At 34.2% G+C, this 19,068-nt stretch overlaps 1 protein-coding gene across 2 annotated transcripts in view; it reads left to right on the top strand.

Annotated features, from left to right (window-relative positions):
• TENM2 (teneurin transmembrane protein 2) overlaps positions 1-19,068 on the top strand; it is an 823,064-nt gene that overhangs the window by 584,481 nt on the left and 219,515 nt on the right. The window lies entirely within an intron of this gene.

Genomic DNA, 19,068 nt, shown 5'->3' with positions numbered 1-19,068 from the left:
GCTTCAGCACAGCCTGATTTAGCACAAGCAGCTGATTGGTAGTTGTATCAGCCTCCCAGAATACCGCCAATCAGCTTTCTAGGCTGCGGGGATCTCCGCCGCCTATCGCTGCCTCCATGCGTCCCATTTTTGGCCTCTGCGCATCCCGTTTTTGGCATCCACATGCCCCAAATGGTGGTGGAGGTGGCAATCCCCACTGCCTGGAATGGCCCCAAAATGAGATGCACGGAAGCCAAAAATGGGGCATGCAGAGGCTGAAAATGGAACATGCGGAGGCCAAAAATGGAACGTGCGGAGGCCAAAAATGGGGTGCATGGAGGAAGAAAATGAGGTGCACAGAGGTGACAATAGTTGGCAGCGATGGGTGGTGGTGGCGATGGGCAATGGCAGTGATGGGTGGTAGCAATCTCTGCAGCCTGGAACAGCTGATTGGCGGTATTCTGGTAGGCCAATCCAACCTCCAATCACGCTAAATCAGGCTGACCAGGCTGTTTGCTGTATGCTTCAAGGAGGGAAATTGCTGAGAGGCAGAGGCCAAAGGGCGGGTGCCGTCAGATGGGCGGGGCTTCGGCAACATTCACTCTATAAGATGCACAGACATTTCCACCCACTTTTTTTGGGGGGGGGGTGCGTCTTATAGACTGAAAAATATGGTACTTCATGGTGCATTATAAACAAAGATTATCCTTATGTGTTTTGTATTATGATATCTTTTGAATTTATTTCAAAGTTCTAGATTCTTTGTATTCTTACCAGTCAGCAAAGTCTCTCCATTACTGACTGGCATACTTGCCCACCATCAAGGGTAAGTTCTTTTGCAAGATGGAAAAAAAAAAAAGAAATTCTGAACGTTGAAGACACTTGGAAAAATGGAGCAACATATTCTAGCCTTGAGCATATTGTGAGTCTTTTTGCCATTTGAGAAAGTTCAAGGCAAGACAAAAATGCTTTGCTATCACACTCAATTCCTTTAGTATACTATGACAATTAACATTTGATTATAGCCAGCAGCACAAAATTCTTTTTATCAGTATGCATAATACACATACATAAGAACGAATCACTCTATGGATCTGTCTGTAGTAAATGTGCAGATTCTGAACATTACTCTTCCTTTAATATAAGTATATTAATGAGTTCATTTTTTCAACCAAATCTTATCTAGTTAACTTTTGATTTAGAGATAATATATGTCCACGCTATGTAAATCTTACATAAAGCTTTAATAAATGTCCTTTTGAAATTATGAGAATTCTTAGGTTCAAATCAGATATTAGTTTTAGAATATCCAAATATTTGTATTCTTTATCAGCCAAGCCTAAATTAAATATTGACAAAAAAACCATTTAAAAAGCTAGCTCTTAATACTATCACACAGGGTAGATAAGGAATGATCTTCAGTAACTTGAAGCAAGCTACCAAAGGCTTGAGTTGTGACAGTGCAGAATTAAAAATATTTTTTTCCTCACGTAAGATAATATGCTCATACTAGAAATGATGAATAGAGAAGACAACAGCTGCACTTCTCTGTTGTCATATTAATAACAAAGAGTTAAGCAATAAAACAATGGCAGAAACAGCTATATATTCATAAAAATACAGAAGTTATTTATCCTAATTGCCATATTTCATCTGTAAGATATATTCATTTTTTTCCTGTTTTATAGAAAATTGGTTTGTAAATTAACTTGCATTCACAGAGAACTAGAATAGCTTTTTTTCATTTATGTTATTAATTTTTTTCCAGGTCTTTATAATTTTTTTCTTCTTCTAGAGGTTGCTCATAAGGTTGTCAGATTTGTCTTTAATTCTCTTTTTAAAACAATACCATTATTCTGCAGTTTCAGAATTGCTTTCATAATTTTCTACTTATCCAGTTCTATTTTCCTTTTAACACATTCCTGATTACCAAAACAAGAGATAAAATTGTCATGAACCCATACAAGAAAGCATATACGTATTCACCAAATATTCTTTAGCAATTCTTCATTCCTTTTGTTAGAAGAAACCTCATCCAAGTAAAAGTATTTGCATCTCAAGGCAAAGGTACTGTCAAAATCACCATCTTGGGTTTTTAACCATGGATAACCCTGTAAACAAAGGATTTTACTCTCTTTATTCTTTCCTGTTATGATACTCTCCATGTCTTCATGTATAAAAGTAGAATGATTTTGTTTTCTTTATTCTGTGAAAAGATGGAATGATCTTCCTTACTTAAGTTTCACAATTGCTTGCAAGTGTAGATGCTAATGTGGCTTGTTCTGTAGGTCTTCAGAGTTCATAACACTAAATTCCATTTCCTCCTTTCTCTGCTTTACCACAGTTTTGGGAAATAGGTAGATGGGTGGGTGGTTCTGAAAATCACCTTTTTCAGCCACTGAGCATGCACAGTCTTCACTCAGCTATCCTCTGCCTCCATTTTGAATATGTGACAAGTACAATTTTCCAACACAATCCGCATTAAAACCCTAGTTTTCTCTACTGATTTTATGGGAGCTCATTATGTCAGTAGAGATATTTTAAATCTCCCGAACCAAAGATATTTTTTTCTTCTTGAGCCAATGAAGTAGTTGGTGATATTGTAAAGGATCCTTATTAAGTAGAATTTAACAGTACAATTAGATCTGTATAACTTTGGCATTATCTGTATAACGTTTATTTTTAGCCTTTTCATTTCATTCTCATTAGGCTGTTTTGTGGATACCCACCTGGCTTGTTTTCTAATGTCTGAAAATATAAAACTTCCCAAAATTTACTAATCCCTTCATGTTTAAGGAATTGCTATCATTTTGGCCTTACGAGCACAACCTTTCAGAGAAAAAAATTGGAAATTAAGAGAAATTTTGTGTTTGGATAAGTAGCATTTTAAATTAACCAATTACTAAAATAATTCTTTCCACAGTATTTATAATAATATGTTATGGTTTTCTAGGATGGCAGCATGTTTCAGCCAACACTTGGTTGCTTATGCAATTAAGTTCAGCATGTTTTTTGTTTTGTTTTTACATTTACATACATTTTACATTTTTGGTCTCATTTTAAACAGTCTGTTTTATTAGGAGACATTAACTTTTTTTTTTCCCCTGGCCATAAACTGTTTCTTGAGATTCTGTTTATAAACACATGCACTTACATGCTGTTGCAGTCTGGCAATGGTGAGTTATTGGAACATATAAGTACCTATATATCTAGATTACTACAGGATTCATATATGTACATAGGTACACATTTTCTACTTCTTAACAAAGTCTATTTTGTTTCCTTTATGTGAAATTGGACCAACAATTCTAAAAAGCTTAGAGAAAAAAATTGTTATCCTGCTGAGATCAACATCAGTAAAAAAAGATTGATCAGATCCTTGGAATACTATGTTTTACTTCAAAATGCTGTTTCCTATAAGTCAGAAATCTACTCAGTTAAAAGTTAGTTTTGTTTTGTAGTAACTACTTTTGGTTTGCTGTAGCTGTCATGTTAGTTTGAAGATACCTTCTAAGCTGAAAAGTTGTTTCCTCCTTTACAATACAAGCTTTTAATTGTGTTTTTATGAACAAAAGGAATGCTTAATTCATTCTAGCATAAAGATAGGTAAAATAATATGGTGATATATTTTAAACATTTTTGCAGAAAATCAATCACACAAGTAGTAATGCCGGTTAACAAGCTATTGGAGTTACAGTTAATCAAGTGTGCATGTTATGAACCACACAATTAATTAATAGTGTGATGTATATCCTTGCTGTTTTATTTTTGATATGTTTTCTGCAATGAAATTTAAATGGGCATTCTTTAATAATATTATTACTTTAAAAACAACACCTTATTTAACTTTGAAGAAGCAGCAAGGAAGTCAGGATGATTAATTTCTAATTTGAGAACTGAGATTTAAACTTGACTGATAAAGTGTTCCTATTCATTCCTGGTTTTATTTTAAATAAAATAAATATCAGATGCTAATTTTTACTTTGTTATTTAATTATTGTTTCATTCACTTTAATACATTTGAAAGCTTGCCATTTATTATTTTTTTTACAAAGGAAAATAGTTTACTGTTTAAACTCTCAGTCCTATATGCATTTAATTTTGGGGCTTGCCTCCAAGAAATCATACATTGAATTAAGTTATACATAACATAGCCCTCCAAATTCCTCAAAATTTAATGCTAAAAACTTGCAGCTTGCCTTGTGAATTAATTGTGGATGGAATCTAATTTATTTTTAGATTAACTAATTCAGTTCTTGGACCCCAAAAATTGAAAGAAGTAAGCAAAGTAGCAATAAGTTATCTTTTTCAGAGATTGCTAAAATAACTTGCAACTGAAAGGTCAACTTTGTGTTTTGAGGAATTTTAAAGTATAGACTTTAATTAATATGCAACAAAGTATCAACATTGCTTTCTTTATTGAAAACTATTGGATGAGTCTGTGATCTTGGAAGTACCTTATCTCTCTGTGTCATACTTCACTATGTTCTTCTTTTGTACCAATCTGTAGAAACATGGAATTTTGTCTTTTTCATTAGAATTGGAAAACGATCTGGTCCATGACCCTTTAGGATTTATAAGCAAACTTTTTACAACATTTTTAAAACATGTTTTTATTTGCTTTTAGATACAACAAAGAGCCATTAGGAAAAAAAATAGATATAAAAGTAGCTACAAACTGATATCTTAGTATTTCTATGATACTATATATTCAAGTCTCCATATGTTGTTCAATTAAAACACCACCAGAGGAATCTAATATTCTTCATTTAACATAGAAGAAAGTCATTTGCCAAGGTCTGTTTTTCCACACCAGGGATGTAATTATAAAAATAAGTAATTATTGCATGTCATGTTTATACTGCAGAATAATTTTCTTAAACAAATTGATTTTGTTTAAGCTCAACATATTTAGTTACAGTTCGAGATTAAAAAAAAAAAAAGTGTGTAATTTGTAATAGTAAATCCAAAAGTGGCATACTGCATTTTGGTCTGTAAACTATTTTGATAAATAATTAATTTTTCACTTGACAGTAATGAATAAATAATATATTTTGTGGTAAATAAACATTCATTAGACTGACCAGGAAATATAGTGAAATATCCGGCATCTATTTCTTAGATGTGAAAAGACTAAATTGATCTAATTGAATATCACAGTCAGCATCAAAAGTGAACAATGACAACACAGTTCCCATTAAAAGAGATAATACAGAGCAACAGTGTCTGGCCTTTTTAGAATTTGGAATTTTAATAATCTGTAATGAGAATTCTCAGAAAATTGTTACCATAATGGACATACAAAATAATAAACTACCCTTTTACTAGGATGCAAATTGTTGAGATTGCTCCCTGCTACCTTCACTAATGTCCCAGATATTATCTGCTTAAGGTAAACAGGTTTCCAAAATTAAAAACAGAAACACATTTATTTGCATAACCTGACATATTATTGTTAATTCATAACTTGATTTCCTAAGTATCCCAAGCAAACTTTAACACACACACACGCACACACACACACACACACACACACACACACACACACACACACACCAAAAAAGGAAACTTGGAAGTTATTGTTTGGAAAGTCTTCTTTGTAATGATACAACATTTAGTAGTTTGAAATACTTCTTATTTTATATTATTCTCTTATTTTGTATGTAAAATTATTTCCAGGTAGAATCTAATTAATGCACGAGTACTGATAAATGGACCCTGTATTGGTTTAAAAATGAAGAAAGGAGTAGATATTCTCTTCCATCACCATCTCCCATTTCACCAAACATAACAAATTAAAGAAAATATTAGCGTCTGAAGAACCTAAAAAGTTATAGCTTTCCATTCTGCTATTGCTTGTGCTACTGCTTGTTCTTTGTCAGATATTCAAGTTAGAGCTATTTCTTAGGTGGAGAAGTTTGTACATTCACTAGTTGATAGCAATAGCACTTATATACTGCTTCATAGTACCTTACAGCCCTCTCTAAAAGTCAGCATATTGCCCCCAACAATTTGGGTCCTCATTTTGCCCACCTTGGAAGGATGAAAGACTGAGTCAACCTTGAGCCACTGAGCCACCATGACTCAATAGCCATGGTGATAAAATAATAATACAGGAAACGCAAATTCCTGGCTCCCATCTAGTAGTAGTCTGAATTGTTCCAATGTAGATATGATAACCCCCTTGAACACTCGTACTGGTGAAAGTGAATGGCCAAAGGACAATTTTTTTCACACACTGGCTGATGTAAGATTCCCATTGCTGCATTCCTTTCACTGACTGGCCAGGGTGTGCTCCTCAAATCTAGGATGTTTCCTGGTTTTGTATCCATGTGTAAAAATTTTGACAAAGATTTGTTGTTGTTTCAGATTATTCAAATAATTTTAGTATGCGGCACACATTTATTTCTTGGCTTCATGAATAACTTGTAAATTTTTTTTCTCAGTTTAATAAAATACGTGCATGGATTAGATTGTATTGAAGCCTGAAGAATTATTCACTGAAATCTGTCCCACATTGTTGAAACTTTGCATGGTCAGACAGGATGATAGTGAAAAATATGTGAATGTAGTGTTGTACTTATAATAATTAATCTAAAGGTTTGGAATTAGTTTTGTAATTTATAACATTATTTCCCAGCAACTGTGCGAGATGTAGATTTAAAATGAGCAGAAAGTCAAGACAGTCTTGAATATGAGGTTTAATATATACAGGCGGTATTCTTAAAGTCATCTGATATAGACTAATTAGCAGTTAAAACTCCATCTGCTAAAAGCATTAGCCTAACTTTTCTATAACCTTCTACTCTATATGGGCATCATTTTTGATTAACTCTATTGCAGTATTCTAATCTAGAACCAGTCCTGGCTAAACCCAGAACAGTGAGTTGTAGGCTTCCCTTAGGAGGAGAAAAGAGTATTAGCCATATTCATGACGTTGACAGAGAGAGAGTAAAAATCTAATAGTAATCTGTTCCATTTTAATTCAAGATCTTGGCTTTCTATTCTATCTGTCAGTTTGATGGCACCCAATAATATAAATGTCCCAAACTTCATCTGTGAAATTAAAAGGCATTATGCAGAACTCACTTTCCTTTGATTTATATAATGACATTTCTTTAAGTTATTGAAAATATTGTAGAGGATGCTTTCCATCTTTATTTGTACATCTATAATATTATTTGAATAGCTTTACCAGATTCTATTTTGATTTCATCTATGTCCCAAAATATTCAGTGCTACAAGCCACCATTAACCTTCCACTTCTATTCTAAATTTATTTACTTGCATTCCATGTTCTATTCCATCATACCAGGTTCCTCCAGGCATCAGATAATTCATTTTTACTTACTGAGAAAGTAAGTTCTTTAAATCACAAGTTTTTTTGATATCACATAGAGGGAATATATGGCGTTATATTCTCTTGCATTATATAAAATCTTAATATTATGAAGAATCTCTGCCAGATAAATTTGTATGGTGCATTATTTTATTTTTCTTTCATTTATTAAAATTCAAAATCACATGAGTCTTCAGGCATTGCTACATTAATTAAAAAATAACATGATGCAAAATTTGCAAGTGATTTGCTTCATAATATAATGATTTTCCCTTTAAAAGGCTTCTACCTTATTATGAGGAATACTGGCTCCTAAGTTAAATGTTTTAATAAGAACTTTATTTTTTTTTCCCTGAGAGAAATAGATGCTGTGATTGAAATTAAAGTTGGAGCCATGCTGTTTGTGATTAATGCTAACAAATGGAAAGCAAAAGGAAACCATGATTTTTATAATAGCGGTAGTTACTCTAAATAGTGTTCCAGCATTCAAAATTATACATTTAAGTAAATTGTTTTCCTTTGAAATAGTACACTCCTATTTACACTCGAGAAACAGGTAGGCCAGGGGGTTAAAGATGTAGTGACACCCAAAGCCATCTTATATGTATCTGGTCTGCAGTCTTACTTGATTTAATGCTGTGAAGTTCTGTTGTTCAATTTAAGGATTGTAAAAAAAAAAAAAAAAAAGGATATCTATAAGACTCAGTTTGGTGTCTAAAGCTAGTATGGGGTGTTTTTGCCCTCCAGATGTTCCTGAATTATAATTCCCAGCAGTTCCAGTCATTATGCCAATGATGAGTAGGAATTTATATTTAATCAACATTTAGAAAGCCATAGGTTTTCCATCCTTGAAAATGTAATTGTAGAGACTGGAGACCCATAAGCACAGTGGCTAAATCTACGCTACAGATTTTTGTTCCTGTTGTTTCTCTAATGTTTTGTTAATTCAGTGTGCACATAATGTGATTGCCAATCTGCTACATTCTCTGGATTTCCACCTTCATATCCCAAATGTAGCACACTATTTTTTTTATTTAAAAAAATTGTTGTGAGTACTAGTTGAGCAATTATTTGACATGCCTCTTTTATTGAAAGACTGTAATGTTCTATTGTGCGTTTCTATGTGTACACACTGATCTGATTTTTTATCACCTGTATTCCTACTGACATGTATAGCTGTGCACAGATTCCAGAATTGCTATTCTCATATCATGCTTTAATAGTCTAGCACCAACAGACACAAAAGCTGCAACAGCACTGAACAATGAGTATATAAATAGAGGTGGGAAAATAGTATAAACCTTTTGTTACTTGGCTCTCCTGGGCTTTTGCTTATATATTTAGAGAAAACACTTTTTATGATTATATCTGAAAGTGTGACCTTTTTTCTGAAGATGGAATTTCCTTATAGTCACTAGGTTCACACATCATGGCTAGCCATGGTTAATTTTAACCCAGACTATGACAGCAGCCCTTTTCTAAGCAAATACAATTATCAGAAATATAAATACAATTATCAGAAAAAGTCTTATCAGGACAGGAGGTGATTGCTTAACCAATTCTTACCTGGCACTTTTTAAATTTTATTTTTATTTACTATTTAAACTTCCTCATTCCAGATAATTTTGCACAGAGATTTCAAGATTTTTGATGTCCATTCTTTGTGAGTTGGTAGCAGGGACTTTCTGTTTGCAATGAAATGAAATGTTTTATTCATATTCCTTTGCCATCTGTCTGAATATGCAGAGAAATCTAATCATTTTCCTGTATAAATTAATTGGAGAGGGGTGTTTCTCTGTTCTTTTAGTTACAGTTACATGTTAATACTTAGCATAAATTACGGCCTTACAATGTCTTCCCATGGAGTGAACCAAGTCTTTTAGTTCTACAGCTGTTATAATGTGAAACCAAGATTGAATGATTGCTTTTATTAAGGGTTTTATTGCTGGGTCGCTTCTGATTAACAAGCTTCTTTAGTCGGCTCCATAGATTTTCAATTGGGTTAAGGTCTGAGCTATTCCCAGGCCATTCCAGCAGGAGAATATGTTTATCTTGAAACTCCAAAAAAAAAGTGGTGTTATTAGCCATCAAACCTCAAAAATACACTTTTCCCAAAAGGTTTCCACGATTTTGGCCACTACTGTAGATATTTTTTTTACAATGAACGTAGATGAATCTGCAACCATTTCCTTGATTTCAGTTAACCGCTCACTATTTCTACAACAAATAGGAAAAGTTAAGATTGATTAAAGAAATTCCTATGTTAATTACCATTACATATTTTACACATAGTATCATTTCAGAAACACAAACATGCTAGATTTTCTAGGCATATATAATAGGTATCCAAAATAGATTTCAAGTTAAAAAATAATTTTAAAAGTTACTTTAAAAAATATTCAGGATTTGATCACTGATTATAGCTAACCCATTCTGGCCAGATATTTCTCTTAATATCAATCACTTCAACTACTATACTTTTATAAAGTCCAAAATTGATTGTGAAAACTTTAGTAATTGAACTCTAATGCAACGTAGATATAACTTTTTTTTAAAGGTGAAGCATAATATTTAATGATCTCAAAAAGGGATTATCTGTCAGTGCATTGATAGTTAAGTACATACATAACTTACCATTGTGGAAACAGAATTTTCTATAGAAATCTAGAACAATATGTTTCTTCTACAGATCATAATGATGTGGCTACAAGGGTAGCCTGGTAATTATTCATAAACTAAAGTGCTTATATTACAGAATAATAATGTATGAAAACTGCAAAATCACTCTCAAAATTTCCAGATTAACATGATTTGGTGGGCAAAAGGAATTATTCAAAATGTTCAATTCCTGGAATGTTAGATATTACATATTATGTAGATACTTAATAATGACACATTGCATTCCAGTTATAAATTGCCTTCATAACTTCCAAATGTTTGCAAATATTTATGCGAAAGAACTAACAGAAAAATAATATGGTGGAAATTCCAGTTTTGCATTTCTTTGCATATGAAAAATCTCTTGGTTAAATTAGTGTCTGTTTTAGAAATAATAGGAAAGGAAGATAAATCTGTTAATGCTGTTGCATCTGTGTTACATTATTTTATATGAATAAGGACAGTTAAAATTCTTTGGAACAAATCATGTATAACTTATTTTTCTCTGAACAACCTTGTTGAATAGTATTAGGATCTTCATTTTGCAAAAATAATATTAATGTGCTGCCTGAAATCTTCAATTACATCATTTTACACCAATTATGAACGATACATGAGACATGAGTTTATTACAAAGTGTATCTGTCTGTCTGTGTGTGTGTGTGTGTAAAGGGCAAGGTTTTCCTTGTGTGCATGTGTGTGTGTGTACACATACATAACATACACATGTCCATGGCATTTTTATTTATAGTATATTTAATAATCTGTTTGATCTTTCTTTTATATGATGTGTTTATCTCTGAAAGTCCCATTACATTGATCACATTCTTTGTGCTTTGTACAAAGATTGTGTTTGTATTTTTTCAAAGACTATTTGAAAATTAGACTATTTAGGGAGAAACAATAGCTACCAGAAAATTATAGCAGAATAATTTAGTAGAGTTAAAGATGTCTTCATTACACCTGAAAATGAGGTTTAAATAAAATATTGTTATTTATTTTTGAAGTATCACAATTATGGTCCCTCTGTGAGGGAGATGAGCAGTTTCTAAGTATGATAAGTGTGATGTGAAGTTAGGGGCATTCCTTTAAGAGCCACTGTTGTATAGTGGCTGAGTTACTGAACTTTGATGATCAGGGTTCAAAAACATCTTCAACCATACTGATGTAGTCACTCTTTGTTATACCAAAATAAATCATAGGGAATAAAATATGTGAATAAAAATCCTCATGTAAACCATTCTGACCTTTTCCAAATTTGAGAAAAGTTGGAAAATGTAATAATAATTAGCAATATCAATAACAATGAAGAGACAATAGCACTTGGTTTCGGTTTCAAACTGAATTCATAATCTGGGAATCTTGGCCAAGTTTTTCAACTCTAAATTGTATATAGTTATTTCACATTTACTGTTACCCTTTGTTCCAGGAACCTAGTATTGTTTAGATATTGTTTTCCTTGTTTCACTTGCCTGCACACATATTAATATTAATAGTAATAGTAATAATAATTCCATGAAGAAAGTTAAGGTCAATTGACTGACTATCTCTAAGTTGCCTAGTGATTTTTTTATATCTAAGGTTGATTATTCAATGAATTGCAGGAACAAAATTTAGATGGTGTACTTACCGTACTTACGAATTCTGACTAATGCTGATAAAAATAAGAGTCATGTAATAATAATTAGCAATATCAATAACAATGAAGAGACAATCACACTTGGTTTCGGTTTCAAACTGAATTCATCATCTGGGAATCTTGGGCAAGTTTTTCAATTTACTGTACTTATGAATTCTGACTAATGCTGATAAAAATAGGAGTCAGGTGTTTTGTTTGTGAGTGAAGAAACCAGCTTAATAGTACTTGAAACTCTAGTCTCCTGTAACCAGAACCTGTTTCTATTGATTATGAGTTTGAGGGAAATATTTCTACTGTTGATTTTCCTGCTCACTTTAGACATCATCCTCACAATTACTTGTATGTGCAACATCATGCAAGCCGCTGTGTATTTGCTTGCACAGAATGATAGAATATGAATATAATAACTCCAGCCTGTAGATCATATTACTCTGCACATACTGAGCTTTATCTGCCCTTCAGAAAGCTTATATAATGTATACTGATATGTAAATAAAATATTTTGTGAAGTCTAGGCTTTTAGGCTCAGCATATCTGTACTCTCTTGATTTTTCCATTTAAAGTGTAAATATTTTACTTGATTCAACAGGCAGCCCACACGTCACCTATCATATACTCCTGAGTACCGCCAAGACACTGTGCCAAAGAGCCCTTACAGTTTCATTTATTCACCCAATTTACCAAAAGGGCAGAGAGTCATTTCGATACTGCTTGAGATGGTTAAATTGCTTACAGATGACTGTCAGGGAATGTCACTCCACCAGTTGTATCTATCGTCCTTTCTTTCCTCTGCTTTAGTTCTGTAGGCACTGAACAATTTAAGCTTAATGACCTAGAAGACAAACCATTTAGTTACTGCATTCTCCTGTATGAACACTCAAAATAGCTACAGAGAAAACTGATATATGACTGTATCCAAATGAGCATTTCACAATTCAACATTGACCACATAACCTGTTTACAGAAAATCTTTCCAGGAACATTTCTGGCATGTTTAATTCAGTGTTTTTCCCTCAACCACATGGAAGTATGTTCCCCCGTATCTGAAAGAACTTGTATGCCTGACCTGCATGTATCAGGTTATTGATTTTGGACAGTTTAGATTCCAAATTTGAAGTATCAAGACACACTTACACTAACCTACAGGCATACAAACTCACATGGTATATGAGTTTAAAATTATTATACCATTTTTTCTGAAAAGGAACAGGTATCTTGTTCTCACTAATTTTCTTATGTTCTGTCAGCTTCTTAGACCTTTGGATGTATGCTCATTTTTTCTTCCATACAATCTCTGCTGGGTTGTTTGCTTGTTTTTTTTTTTTTTTTTTAAGAGAAAATGAAATGGCAATTAAAGTGAAAATTGCCTCATAGTTTTTACAGAATTAAGCTTCAGCTGCAGTCAGAAAGAATATAGGTGGCTAAATCTGAATGTAAAAATGGAGCCTTTAAACTGAATCGGAGGAATTCAGAGTGTGGGAAGGGGGCAGTCCTGATGAAAAGATGTGTTATTTACCGTTCTTGTTAGGGACATTTGCAAGGACATAAAGATAAGGCAGAAGCATTTTGATTTTTGTTTCTTGGTGCTCTGTCTGATTTGCATTGAATGAGTAGAACCCATCAGTATCCTGGTTTTGCTTTGCAAAGGACTCATAACTGACATTTCTACTTTTTTTCACTGCAGCTTTAGTTTGCTGATGAAAGCGAAACAGCATTTTTTATATCTGCCAACCCATGCATGCTCTAAAAGGGCTTCAGGAATATGCAGTCTGCCAGACAGCATCCATATTAGATTATGGATGGGGAAAAGTAACACATAATTGGTGTTTGCAGGCATTGCAAAATTATTCATATGGATTACATCTAACTGGATATTGATATTGTTGAAATTGTTTGCATTAAGATATGTAAGAGTATACTGTAAACTTTAAGAATCTTACACTCTTTAAAGAGTTAGTCCATGGACTAAGAAACAAGTGTGACCATCATTTCATAAAGATTGAAAATAATTATACAAAAGAGAGGTATAAACGGTGTACTATTTAAAATATTTTCCTTGCAAATTTTGATATTCTCTTTAAATGTATTTTTCCAAGTTTACTTTTTAACATCTTCCTGGTAAATCATATCATCTAAATACCAGCAGTTTGACTAAGGAACAATGTTCCTGTCTTATAAATATTCAGAAAAGATCACACAATTACCCCATTTTGTTTATTCTTGCAATTACTAACCTCAGTTGTGTGCAGCAGCCTGTTTTATTCTAGTGGAAGGAGCTGTGCAATCTACAATTTATGCAGGAACCGTTTTTAAGTGAAAAAAAATGGGCAAATTCATTTTGCATTCAAAATTAAATATCATAAGGAGTCTGATGCCTCAGCTGCAGTACTCCTGTGTCTCCAGCTGAGTCAACTGAGGCTGTAAACTAGCAAAGCCTGGTATTGGAGAGATACCCAGATCAGTGCCAAAGAAGTGATTCTGGCACATTTACTGGTGTTCGGCATTTTTTTCCAATTGATTTATGGTGTATAAATGGCTCTGGTTGAAATTGTCTTCCTTTGCCAGTACTTCTGCACAGGGATTTATTTATTTATTTATCATGACAGGCAATAGAAGTCATTTGCCTTAAGGAAAAACAGAAGGAACAGTAACAACTTAACATTTTTATTGCTGGAAAATTACTGGGCATCCTGAAAATCTTGAGTCATGTTAAAACCATCTCTCCTGCGGGCAAATTTGTTCATATTGCATGCCAAAACCACAATTTTTCTTAATGCAGATGGCTGTTGCTTTTGTGAAGTATAGCCAATCTCATAATCGGAATATTATGAATACAGTTTATTCATCTGCTCAAGATTAATCACAGTCTTTTGTGTAAAATAAGTGTTTGATATAAATACAATTGCTTCAATTAATTGAAAGTTACGTATGTATATGTAGAAACAGGTTTCTGCTTGCATAGCAAGGACCACAAGCATCTTTTGAATGTGCAACCACATTGCTTTGGATGTTTGCTACAGTGCAAATTTCTGTCTACTGTACGTTTGGATATGTTACATACCATTTTAGTTGCCTTGCTGTATGCATATAGAGATCTATCGTTAATGAGCCCTGGTGGCGCAGCAGACTAAAGCACTGTTATTAACATCAGCTGCCTGCAATTACTGCAAGTTCAAATCTCATCAGGCTCAAGGTTGACTCAGTCTTCCATCCTTTCTAAGGTAGGTAAAATGAGGACCCGGATTGTGGGGGCAATAAGCTGATTTTGTATAAATATACAAAAGTATGAAGGCTATTGCTTAACGCATTGTAAGCCGCCCTGAGTCTCTGGAGAAGGGCGGCATATAAATAATAAAAAAAAGATAGATTGATGGATTATTACAGATGTGTATTAAAATTACAGAAAACAATGTATTTTAACCGGTAGAGTCTAAGATATGGATGCCTGTATTTGCTATTACATTGCAAAAATGCATTCTTTCTACAGCCTGATTTTCCATCAACAGAAAATTTCTGTTTTCTTAATGCCTAGAGTAACGTACACATTCTCATTTTAGAATCTTGGAAAACCAACACTGTGCCTAAAGGTGATATAATCAGAGCATGTATATAGGGACATTTTTTGTACACCATATTGCATAGAACATCCTGGCTTACTCCAAAGGCAACCATGAAATTTAATTTGGAATTTTAGAGTCACATTCTGAATTGAAAATCTCAGTAATAACTTTCCCTTTTGCTCAGCCTTTTAACTGTGGAATTCAGTTGGGGAGTTTCGTAGCAGCAGGTAATTCTGCAGCACTCTGGAGGGATTTTACCAGTACTGTGCTAAAGTGCTTGCAAGTGTCATTTCCATATTTAACTAATTTCAGTTTTTAATTAGCTCTGTGTGAAAAATGAGAGTTCAAGCTGAGCTAAGCTGTCAGCCGACACTCTTGTTTCCTTTCTAGCCTCACAGGACGATCCATTGCTGGGTGGGGAGAGAAGCTGCAACAAGCTGCATCTTTCATGAGCCCTGTTCCTGGGCAACAGCATCCAGCCTATTTAGCTCTGAACAAGGCAAAGGGTATTATATTACAAAAGGTAATTTTAGTTTATCCAAGCAATCTTTCGGGGAAGGGGTAGGAAGGGATCAAGAATACCAAATGGGTGCAGCTGTAAAAAAGAGTTGGACTGGGGATAAGGAGATTCAGTCTGATATCAGCCCTTTTGCACAGAAATACAGACTTTAATAAGGAAGAATTGAGGATATCTTAGTAGGAGGAGAAGTCTGCTAATCTATAGTCTATAAAAATCAAGAAGCACACGGTACACCTTTTCTGACTTACAAATGTTATTAAAAGGCATGCATTTTTTGTGAGCTGCAGCTCACTTCATCAGATGCCAAGTGTCTGATTCAATTTATTTTACTGCCTAGCAAAGCTCACACTTTTCAGATAATGTAATTGAACACACTGGATATATTAGGAAGGCTAGAACTAGAAGTTTAGCATAACAGAATAACCGAGTTGGAAGGGACTTTGGAGGTCTTCTAGTCCAACCCCATTTCACACAAATGGCTGTCCAATCTCTTCTTAAACACCTCCATTTGATGGAGCATGCACAATTTCTGAAGGCAAGCCTCTGTCTGATCCTGCATCTTACTGGATGACCTATTCCAAGATGATTGGGACTTCACAGAACTGTTTATGGATCGATTGATTGATTGATTGATTGATTTAATTTGCTAAAGCTTAAACGCTGCTCCAGTCAAAAACGAGCCTGAGATGCTTTAACTCCTCAATACGTAATAGAATGAATAAATACAATGAAATAAATAATACAAATGTTTACTAATAGCGCAACATTAAATTATACAATCATATTTATAATATTCAATAATTGCCTGGCACTATATTTTCAACACAACCCAGTTATCACTTATCTGGGTAGCCTTCCTGAACAGCCAGGACTTGTTTACATTTTAGAACAATCGCTAGTATAAAATGGTCACCACAGAGAAGGCTGTCACTTAAGAGTCCCTGATAACAACATATCCTAGGTGTTTGGAGCCATCGCAGCCCCACCCCAGATCCTAAAATGATCAGCATCTTAAATTACATTCAGAAACCAACAAAAAACCAGTGTCACTCCCAAAGCAATTGTGTTAGCGTAGGAGAATTGCAACATGTCCATCATTATTTGCGTCCCTGGCCAGTTGTAGCTTCCAAATGATCTTCAAAAACAGTACCCTCTTACTGAGTTACAATAGTCCAAATGCAATGTGGCCAAAATATGAATGACTGTCAACAGAGCTTCCTGGTCACAATCTCCTCCTGCCCTTCCAGCAGTAACTATGGGTCCAGAGGACTGCCAGATTACAAACCTATTCTACATAAAGGAAGGAACAACACTATCCTGGACTAAAGATGGAATTGAACTTGGATGTGTTGGTTTTTGGAGCAGCAGCCACTCTTGTCTTGGTCACTCTATCCAAATCTTTATTACCTTCTAGGTATTGAGACAAAAACTTACCGGTAACTACATCTGTTCTTTGATTGTTACTATAAAAACAAAATTTGGAAAATCTTCCATCATGTGCAATGCCTTCTGCTTCCAAAGGAAAGATGGAACAATAATGTGTGTGCATATATGTGTATTCTTCAATTTCATTTATTAAATTATCTCTAAAGAATAATTGCTGGTCACACAATCAGTCAGATGTTTAGACCGGATTACGCATGTATATATATTTCAAATGCTGACACTCTGGCACTCAAGTAGTCATTATTATGTCTATACCAAACAAAAGTATAGAAAGAATATTGACCCTTAATTTATTAATTTTAATCCATAGAACCAATTTAATTATTTTATTTCTCACACATTTTAAACTTCCTGAAATGGGAACATTGGCTATGGCTCCTCTCTTGAAACAATAAAATAACCACTATATTTCCAAGTATGGAAGCTTTTAAAAAAAGTTGGCAGAGGGCAGAGATATTCCATTTTCCACCCAGAACTTCTCTCAGATAATTACACAACAGCAGGAACACTGTTTTACCGCATACTTAGCCTAATCCTGTCTTGAGCATGCTACAATAGTTCCAAATTTATCTTGGGCACAAATGCACTTCCAGTAAAGGTGTCCTATCTTAGATATTTCTCCAATGTTTCCCTAAAATATCTCTTTTACAATTCTGTACTTTCTCTGCTTCCTAGCCAATTTCAGTCCTGCTGAGAACAGTCAGAGAAACTGTCAAGTAAAAGTATAGCTGTTTCTTCTGCTCTTTAGGTGCATTTTAATCTCACCTTCTCTGCAGCTACAGTTTTGTCTAGCAATAGGAGTGCAAGAGTCTGGGTTCTTATTTAGTAGATGGCAAGTAGGAGAAAAGGCTGAATGTTAGAGAATTTTGTGGGGGGTTAGGCTGTACCACTGCTGTTGCTCTGAAAGCTGGCTCTATGTTTACATAGCGAAAAAAGGGTAAATTAGGGGCTAATTGTACCTTCAGGGTTTCTATTCAATTTAATTACGTTGATTTGTTTCATAATGACTGAAGAAACATTGGGTTGGTGACCACCCCTTTTTGATTTTCTTTTTCTTTACTCATCTTACTTTCTCCACTACCCATAAATTATTACTTGGAGTTCAATTGATGCCATGAAGTTAAAATACAAAATATAAGTTAAAATATCAAATTGGCAGCTGTTAAAAAATATTACCTGACACTATACTCTTTGCTGAACATGGCACTTGTAGTCCCGAAAATACAGGTAGTCCTCAACCATAATTGAGCCCAGTATTTCTGTTGTTAAGTGAAACAACCTTTCCTGCCACAGTTGTTAAGTGAATCACTGCAGTTATAACACAATTGTTAAGTGAATCTGGTTTCCCCATTGACTTTGCCTAGAAGGTCGCAAAAGGTGATAATGTGACCCCTGGATACTACAACCATCATAAATATGAGTCAGTTGCCAGGGATATGAATTTTGATCACATGACCATGGGGATGTTGCAATGGTCGTAAGTGTGAAAAATGATCATAAGTCACTTTTTTCTCTCTACCGTTGTAACTTTGAACGGTCTCTAAATGAATTGCTGTAAGTCAAAGAACAGCTGTACTTTTAGCAATGAGTAATTGGATTGTGGACTATATTTTTAATATATTTGCCTGTGTAAGGGGCAAACTCTTCTCTATTCAGGTCTTGTAGCCCAAGGTGTCTCTTGGCAAAGAAAGTTGTTTCTTGAATCTTAAGGATTCAGAAGCAGCCTCATTGTGTATGATTTCAGGAACTGATGAGTCTTGTTCCAATTTTCTTCTCTCTGTACAATCTAAGGACTGTCATGAGAATGGATGAATTGTGCCACTGCTTTATGCTTTTTTTGCACAGCTTTGTCATAAGGTATCATATTCTGAATGCAGCATGCAGGGCTGTTATCATTCTTGTGTCAAAAATTGCACTGGAGAAGTGG

This window comes from Pituophis catenifer, unplaced genomic scaffold (genome assembly GCF_029215685.1).
Source record: "Pituophis catenifer annectens isolate HBS135680 unplaced genomic scaffold, rPitCat1.0.hap2 SCAF_2, whole genome shotgun sequence".
Taxonomy (NCBI): domain Eukaryota; kingdom Metazoa; phylum Chordata; class Lepidosauria; order Squamata; family Colubridae; genus Pituophis; species Pituophis catenifer.
Note: the sequence above shows the minus strand (reverse complement) of the source record. Positions and strands in the feature narration are given on the sequence as shown.